The sequence below is a fragment of the Rattus norvegicus genome, chromosome 6 (genome assembly GCF_036323735.1).
Source record: "Rattus norvegicus strain BN/NHsdMcwi chromosome 6, GRCr8, whole genome shotgun sequence".
Classification (NCBI taxonomy): domain Eukaryota; kingdom Metazoa; phylum Chordata; class Mammalia; order Rodentia; family Muridae; genus Rattus; species Rattus norvegicus.
In genome coordinates, this window is record NC_086024.1 from 105,613,062 (window position 1) to 105,622,090 (window position 9,029).

At 44.4% G+C, this 9,029-nt stretch overlaps 1 pseudogene; it reads right to left on the bottom strand.

Annotated features, from left to right (window-relative positions):
* LOC134479151 (ornithine decarboxylase-like) overlaps positions 1–7,646 on the bottom strand; it is a 104,853-nt pseudogene extending 97,207 nt beyond the window's left edge.
* Positions 7,647–9,029: the final 1,383 nt, after the last annotated feature.

A 9,029-nucleotide genomic window follows, 5' to 3' on the forward strand; every position in this document is an offset into this window, starting at 1 on the left:
CACTGGGAAACATGTGCTCTGGCATACAGGTCTATGATCAGAGACCCAGATTGTCCAAATGCAGGTGTGGACATAGGAGGAGTGGAAGATACAGGAGCTGATGTTAGTTTACTTTCCCAAAAGTCTTGGGATCCAGATTGGCCACTTTAGATACAATTTATAGAAATTGCTTAATTACCATGAATAAGATGGTGCCTATGTGGACCCAGAAGGGAAAACAGAGAAATTGAGAAATTATGTGGCTGACATACCCATAAATTTATGGGGAAGGCATCTTTTACAAAAATGGGGTACTCAAATTCATATTACCGCAATTCCAGGACAACAAATGAGAAAATGATATGGTAGTTGCTCCTTGGGAAGATATTGATACAGGTGACAGAGTACAAGGTCAAAAAAGAGAAACTGAGGAACTAGACCAACCAATGTAAGGGTGTGTTGACAGGAGAAGTGAACTTGGTAATAGTATTAAGGGGATGTGGTTATGCTTAAGTTTCTACAGGGATTGAAAAATATGGCTACCAATAGAACCTTATAAATTTTATATCTGACTAGGCAAATCGTCTTGTGAGCTGAGACAGTGTCTTCACCCAGCAAACATCCCAGGTGACTCACAGACTGTCTCAGTTACTGGATTCTCCTAACTGTGCATGCAAATCACCTTCAAAAGGGCTAGCACAGAAACTAGAAAGACACATTGGGCAACAAATGCTTCAGCTGCCTTTTCTCAAACTAACCATCTTTTTCTCTTTGGGGCCCATATAGGAATTCTTCACCCCAATTCAGCAGGAAGCAGTTTTCTGAAGATCGTCGCCCTAGTCCCTTAAAGTGTGGTGGATAGGTTTGGTCATTTGATGTGATACAATTGTTATCTAGGATGGAAGGTTATTATGAGTTATGATCAGAGATTGATAGACATTTAAAGTTATTTTGTTGGAATTTTGTTACATTAGAATTTGAAGGTTTTTTTCATTACGATTTTAGAATTTTCAAATTTTTGTTTTACCATTATGTTTGGAAAGCAATTGAAGTTTTTGTTTGCATTGTATTTTGATGGAAATTTAAATTGTTCTGAAGTATTGTATATTGATAGAAACCTGAGGTGTTTTTTTTAAGTATTGTATATTGATAGAAAGGTAAGGTTTTGTTAAGTACTTGACTATACTATGCATGTGGCATTTATTGAAAATGTGATGGTTTTTACAATAGTTCCCATTGTGTGTAGATTGCTCATGATAGGGAAAAGGATAATTCTTAAAGAAAAATGGGTATATGAAGAGGAAACTTCTAGGTCTTTAAAAAGTTAATTTTGCCAAATGATTTGCTCAGGCACAAAGGTGAAAGGATGTCTTAGTAAAGCAAACACGTCAGACTTCTCCTGAAGCAGACACAGGTGAAGGGATGTTTGGATATAGCAGACAGTGAAAGGGCTCCTGATGAAGGAGTATAAATCTGACCCCACAGACTGTGGGAGATGAGCACTGAGCTTTGGTTTGCTCCACCTGGCCATTCTTCAGTAAGGACACTGCATGTATTGGTTCCCCTTACATAGCGTGGTTGAGCTCAACCTGTGATAAAGCTGCCATGAAGAGAAGCTCACCCAAGAACTGCTTGTGAGGGTCCTGCAGCAGCTTGTCACCTCTGTGGCCTGACCTCAGGTGGGTGGCCAGCCTCGTGATGTTTTAGGATTGAACTACAGCTGCCTGGTGTCTGCTTGCTGACAGGACTGGACTGTGGCTGCTGGCTTCTGCCTCTTTTCTGCCTGCCTAGAGGACTGATCTGCAGCTGCTGAGTCGTGTTTGGTGTTTGCTCTGGGACTGAACAACTGTCCAAGGAGAGGGAGCTTAATCCAGAGAACTACTGCTGAGCAGGTCCACGTCCCCACATCCTAATAACTTTTCCCTTCCACTACCCCTGCTCCGTGGTGGGCTAGAGGAGAGCTTAAGAGGAGGTTTCATAACATTTATGCCTACAGGTGGCACCCAAAGTGCCTTAGGCATAATGGGTAACTCTGCTCCTAATGTGGTAGAGGACACTAGATTCTGAGGGGTGAGCAATGTTCCTGAAGGAAGTAGGTAAAATGGCAGCTACATTGGCTGAGTGGTCTGCTACAGTGTTCCTGGAGAGGGTGTGTGGTTTTGCTCTGTAGTGTTCACATACCAACTGAAAGTTTGGAGGGAAGGCCAAAAAGGTTCACTCAATACTCTTTTGCTAAAAAAGATTACAGTCTTGGCTATACACTGAGAGTTTGGAACTAGAAGTTGAAATGATTGGAAAGAAAAACAGGCCAAGGGGAGAACAAGGTTCAGGCTTGGTGAATGAGACTGGTAATGCACCCCATGATGAACAGGGGAAAGAAATAGACTGGAAGGGAAGGAGCCGCCCTGCCCTGCTCCCCAGCTTTCACTACCAGGTGCCCAAATGCCTCAGGGAGACAAGGGGCTGGGAAGAGCAGGAGGTAGCACAGGTACAAAGGGTTAGTGTGTGAGTGACTGCATTACCACAGGTTTTGCTTGGGCCTCTTGAGGCACCTGCATCCTTCCCAGTGTCTCTGCAGCATGTGCCTGGTACTGATGCTATTGCTGCCACTGAGTTGCCCTGGTGACTGATAGAAATGCTAGATTTAAAGCATTTTGAACAGTCTGTTTTTTTGTATCATTTATACTCTTCCTATGTTAATGAAAGGCTAAAAAACTAGGCCACAGCATGAGGTGATCCCACAAGATGGGAAGGGGTTGGTGTCAGGTGGTCAACAATTACTGTGGTTGTTCAGGTGAAGGCATGAAACTACAGATCCAGCCCTTGTTTTTAACAAGTGGAATAACTGTTACTAAAGAGCAGCTGCTTGGTGATGGGCATTATGCTGAGGTACAGGAGCAAAGCAGATCTGAAGGTGTAAATGAACAATGGTGAGTTGCAACTTTAAGAGCTTGGGGTCTGGTTGCAGAACCTGAGGGAAAAAACCTACCTCTTTACTAAAACAGGATTCTGGAGAATTCCTTTAGAGAATTCTTAACAGAGGTTAAGTTCAGGTGTTTATAGAACCCTATCAGACTCAGAAAGTAGACAGTCACTGATAGAAATATTGTCTTTTGGGGATGCAAACACAGAATGTAAGAGAGCAGTTAGACCATTGAAAGCATGTGGAGCCCATGTAGATGAATGCATAAGGGAGACCACTGGTATAGTTTCTCAGGAGTATAATGGAAATATCATAGGGCAAATGGTAGCTAGAGATATCAGCAATCAAAATGCTTGATGTTTTAACTGTACACAACTTGGTCACTTCCCAAGAAATTGTAAGGCCAAAGGGTCCAGAGTTCCAAATGACAGGTGCATTGATTCTAGAGAATACGGTAATCGTAGCTAAGACCAAGCAGGTTCTGGTTATTGTGAGCTACAGAGGCTTCTAGGCTTCTGCAGCCTTTGACATTGGTCAAAGGATTTGCCAGTCTGAGTCTGAACAAGGAAACCTCTTGCCATCGGGAACCAAACTGACCTGTGGATTGCTGTCTGTATGCAGGTGAGGCCAGGTACAAATCTTAATTAGTTACATGAGCCTGTGATTGGGCAGTGGGAAAAGAAGGCAGGGCTGAAAGTTTCAGAGAGAGGGGACAGATAGATGACCAGGAAGAGATAGGAGATGGAGGAAGGAACCGGATGCACATGGATCTGAGTCATCTTCATCTTCTCTGTGTCTTCTTCCTGTCTGTCTCTTCGGACAAAGGAGGAAATAATTGTTAGGGTTTCGAATTTTGGCCTGTGCCCTGACAGAACACCCCAAGCCACTATGGTTCCAGGTGAAGAGGTTAAATGAGAGAAGAGTAGAAGATCAGAAAGGCGACTGGCCATGGACATATGGGGGGAGGGATGGGGGGAGGGGGCAAGAGCAGCAAAGAACAAAGAGCAAGAGAAGTAAGAGAGGGTAAGACAGGGCAAGCAGCCCCTTTTCTAGTGTCAGCCATAGCTGGCTATTGCCAGGCAACTGTGGGTAGTGCATACCTGGCTGTTCCCATGCAGCTGTGCTCTTTGAGCTTAGACAGAACACCAACATTCTCCCATTTTGGTCTAATTAAAAAAGAGTAGACTCGATGGTGTAGCAGGAATTGGGTTGTGATCTCTGACTTACTTCCTGCTTGCTTTGCACTGATGTGTCTCTTAACCCCATCCCCATCTTTTTAGGTTTATTTGTTCAATCTAGTTTTCTGTCTCCATGTTGTCCATAGTCTGTGGAACCATCCAAGTATAGGTCAGAAGGAACAGGTCCAATAGGGGCATCTGTGTCTGTGAGAGGACATAGGAAAAACTGGAGGTGTTTTCTATGGAGCTGTCCTGGGTGTAGTAATTGCCTGGACTTGGCAAGATGCTGAAACACACATTTATTATAGGCAGAGAATAAGATTAAGCGCATTTGGGAGAAAACTTTTTCTTAGATGTACATTTGAAACCCAGAGGACTCCCACCCTTTGGAATAGGCAGTAAGTGGGATCTTCAGGGAGACGTACTTATCCGAGTGCAGTCTATTTGGTCCATAAGAGGTAGGTCTGAGTGTTTCCTGTAGATTATGTTTACCTTCTTTGAGATCTGCAGAGCAAAGGAGAAGCAAGAGTGTGCAAGCACACACAGCTGGGACACTGATGTGCTCAGATGAGGCACTGTGCTTTGGTGGCAGAGTGAGCACGAAGTAGCAAAGTCCCAGACACAAGAGAGACCTTACTTATACAAGGGTCTTAGTGGTCAGACACCTGTGGGAACACAGGCCTCACACAGGGTTCCTGCAGAAAGGGGTCAGACCCGATTTTCACAGGCACAAACCAGGATCTACAGCAACAAAGAAGGGAGAAGAGGGAGGCCTGGGTATGGGCCTGACAGAGATACTGTTTTCTGTTTAGTGTAAATTACATCCCAGGACATGGGGACAGGCAGTGAAGAACTAGAGACCCATGGGTGAGAATAGGGATTAATTGCCCTGACTTGTGCTGGGTCTAAATTTAGAGCCAGTGCTCCTGAGCCAGAGAGCAGTCTATCCAAGCCCAGCCCGGCATTAAACTGTCTCAAAAGGAGAAAGAAGGTCTCACCCAAGGGAAAAGGTCCTAGAAGTGGAGGCTCCATGAAAGGATCTATCCCCAGAAGCAGCACAGGTACCTCTCCAAGCTCAAGCACTCTCTCTTGAAACCATGTGTTCATCACGGAAAGTCAAGCCCTAAGGTAAAGAAAGTGCACAGAGGTTGAGTAAGGATTGCTCACCAGCACATGCTTGAAGAGGGCGCGCTCCTGTGTGGACTGCTAAGAACAGGGCATCATGGCGATGGGGAAGCCTGAGGAGTGGTGTAAATCCTGAAGGCCCACAGGAGCCAGCAGGTGTTGGTGGTGGTCCGCTGGCATAGATGGTGAGGCAGCAGCTCTTATCGAATCCCTCTGATACTTGCAGAAGCCACAGAAGTTTTAATGACAGTGTCCATCCGCAGGATGCTCGTTGGAAATCTCCGGTTATGTGCACAGAAATAGCATACACCTCCATTTTTCCTTGCCACAGCCAGTGTGAGTGAGTAGTCCATGGCAAGCAAGTGTGACTGGGCCCTGGGCCCAGAGTGGACTTCGGGCAGTGGGGCGATGTGGCAGGAGTGCATGGTTCCATCCATCTCGACTGATGCTCCGAGTTCCTGGCCTTAGGCATCCCAGGGCAGGCTGTGGACTGCCTTGGGGAGCAGAGGCATGGAGTGGGAAAGGCCTGTCCTCTACCCCTGAGTTGGTGGCAGGGTGGTGGGAGCATCAGGACATCTGAGCAAGGGGAAAATCAAAATCCTCATGCAGGACATCCGAGTGAACAGCACCAATGTTAATGTACTGGTAACTCCCACCGGGAAGGCCTGCCTTATCTTTGCATAGCAACTGTGCTTAGTAGGCAAATTATGAGGTCTTTTTTTTTTTTTTTTTTTTTTGAGATTTTTTTCATGTGAGTATACTGTCCCTGTCTTCAGACAACACCAGAAGAGGGCCTCAGATCCCATTACAACTGGTTGTGAGCCACCATGTGTTTTCTGGGATTTAAAGTCAAACTCTGGGAGAGCAGTCAGTGCTCTTAACCTCTGTGCAATACCTCCAGCCCTGTGTTTTTTGTCCCCAGATTCAAAGGGCTCAGAGGCAAGCTGGTGGCAGGAACCCCAGAGCAGTGATGTGTAGAGAAAGAGGCCAGGTTAGGGTTGGCAGAGGACAATCCCATAACTAAGAATGGTGGATGAAGAGGAAAGGCAGGAGGGGCTGGTAGCATTGGACTTAGGCTTGGGCTGCTAAGGTGGTAGTGATTTTAAAACTATAGGGAACACTGAGGGCCTGTCAGCCTGAGTCCCCGAACAAATAGTTGAAGTTTTCCTTGTGGTCAGTCTGTACGTATGAAGCATAAGGTGTTTCTGATCTTATACATGGCTGCAGAAGAAAGGTTAGCTTTGGATCTGGGCACAGATCCCTCTTTCATTATCCCCAAAGAGGAAGATTGTAAGTTAACCACTGGTATGTATGGTCCCTTACCTTCAGGGACAGTGGGAATAATCTTGGGAAGAAGTGGATTCACTCCTCAATGACTTATGGTCTATCCCGGTTTAGTAGATGGGGATGGCAAGAAATAAATAAAACCTGCTAAAGGTGAGAAAGGAGATCGAATGGCTGAGTTATTTCCCTACATCAGGAGCAAGGCTGCTCCTGTGGAATGAAAAGGGGCTTTTGGGAGCACTAGGAAACGTGTGCTCTGGCAAACAAAGGTCTCTGATCAGAGACCCCAGATTGTCCAAATATGTGTGTTGACATAGAAAGGCTGGTTGATACAGGAGCTGATGCTAGTATACTTTCCCAACATTCTTGGAATCCAGATTGGCCACTTCAGGTTTTGATGCGATTAATAGGAATTGACAAATTATTGGTAAAATATGGAAGCTGAAGTCAATGATGTCAATCTTTGGAGCTTTCGCTTGTTCCATGAGAAGCTGGCAGGGTTTGAATGTGACACCAAACTTAACATTTAGGTGACAAAATGCTTTGGAAGTGTCAACATCTAACTGCAAAACCAAATTTTCCTTTGGATGTGCTCTGGTGACTTTCTTCGATTTCATTGTTAAAAATCTAATGTGGACTCCATTAGTGGCGGTATAGTTGATTTGAGACACTGGTTTACAGGGATTTGCATAGGTAATGCTCTCTGGAGGCACCCCAAGCCTCTCCAGCAACAGAATGTTACTCTTGCTTGCACAGTCAAGTACTCTCCCAGTTGCAGCTAGAGCTCTGCTGTCATTCCACTTGTCTGTGGAAGGGAGTTAGTGGGCAAGAGATTTTAGCCACCTCACAAGCTGCTTTTGAATGTCTTCCAGGTCTGCAACATAGAAAGCATCCTTATCAGGGGAAGACTGTTCCTCTTTTTTTTTTTTGGTGTAGAATGTCCTTGGCAGTAAAGCCTTCATTGAGGATATGGCAATCAATCTTCTCCTTAGTAAAGCTGCTCATGGTTCTCGATATGCCTACAGAAAATAGCCCTGGGCCACAGCTGGTCAGACCGATGGTGAGGACACCATCCAAACCCTGAGGATCATCTGGCCATTTGTAGAAGCTGATCCCAGGGGCACCAAGCTTCTGCCTATGGTGGCTGTTGGTGATGTCTGCAGGGACTGACCCTCAATGTTCTTGATATTGGTGAAAATGGAAAAACACCACCCAAGAGAGGTTATTGAAAATACTGAGGAACTTGGTCAAATGTAAGGAGGTGTTGACAGGGGAAGGGAGCCTGTAACAGTATGAAGGGGATGTGGTTATGCTTATGCATCTACAGAGAGGGAAAAATGGCTATGAATAGAAGCCTATAAAGATAGATCTGATTAGGAGAAACCTCTTGTGAGCTGAGACAGTGTCTTTCCAAAGCAAAGATCCCAGGTGACTCACAGACTGTGTCAGTTACTGGTTTCTCCTAACTGTGCATGCAGATCAACTTCAAAAGGGCTAGCACAGAAACTAGAGAGACAGATTGGGCAACAAATGCTACAGCTACCTTTTCTCAAACTAACCATTTATTTCTCCTTTGGGCCCATTCAGGAATTCTTCACCCCAATTCAGCAGGAAGCAGTTTTCTGAAGATCGTCACCCTAGTCCCTTAAGGTGGGGGTGGATAGGTTTGGTCATTTGATATGATACAATTGTTATCTAGGATGAAAGGTTACTATTGGTTATGACCAAGATTGATAAACATTTAAAGTCATTTTATTGGAATTACTGTATAATAGAAATTTAAGGTAATTTTGTTTGATTATGTTCTTAGAAATTTCAGATTTATGTTTTACCATTACTTATGGAAAGCAATTGAAGTTTTTGTTTGCATTGTATTTTGATGGAAATTTTAAATTGTTTTGAAGTATTGTATATTGATAGAAACCTGAGGTGTTTATTTTTTTTGTATTGTATATTGATAGAAAGGTAAGGTTTTGTTAATCATTTGACTTTACTATACAAGTGGCATTAATAGAAAGTGTGATGGTTCTTAAAATAATTTCCAATGTGTATAGATTGCTAATGATAGTGAATAGGACAATTCTTAAAGAAAAAGGGGTATGTGAAGAGGAGACTTCTAGGTCTTTAAAAAGGTAATTTTGCCAAAGGATGTTTTGCTGGGGCACACAGGTGAAAGGATGTCTTGCTATAGCAAACGCATGTCATAGACTTTTCCTGAAGCAGACACAGGTGAAATGCTGTTTGGATATAGCAGACACATGAAATGGCTCCTGATGAAGGAGTATAAATCTGACCCCACAGACTGTGGGAGATGAGCACTGAGCTTTGGTTTGCTCCAACTCGCCATTCTTCAGTAAAGACACTCCATGCAATTGTTCCCCTTACATAGCGTTGGTGAGCTCAACTTGTGATAAAGCTGCCATGGAGAGAAGCTCGCCCCAGAACTGCTTATGAGTTTCCTGCAGCAGCTTGTCACTTCTGTGGCCTGACCTCAGGTCGGTGGCCAGCCTGGTGGTTTCTTTATGATTGAAGTATATCTG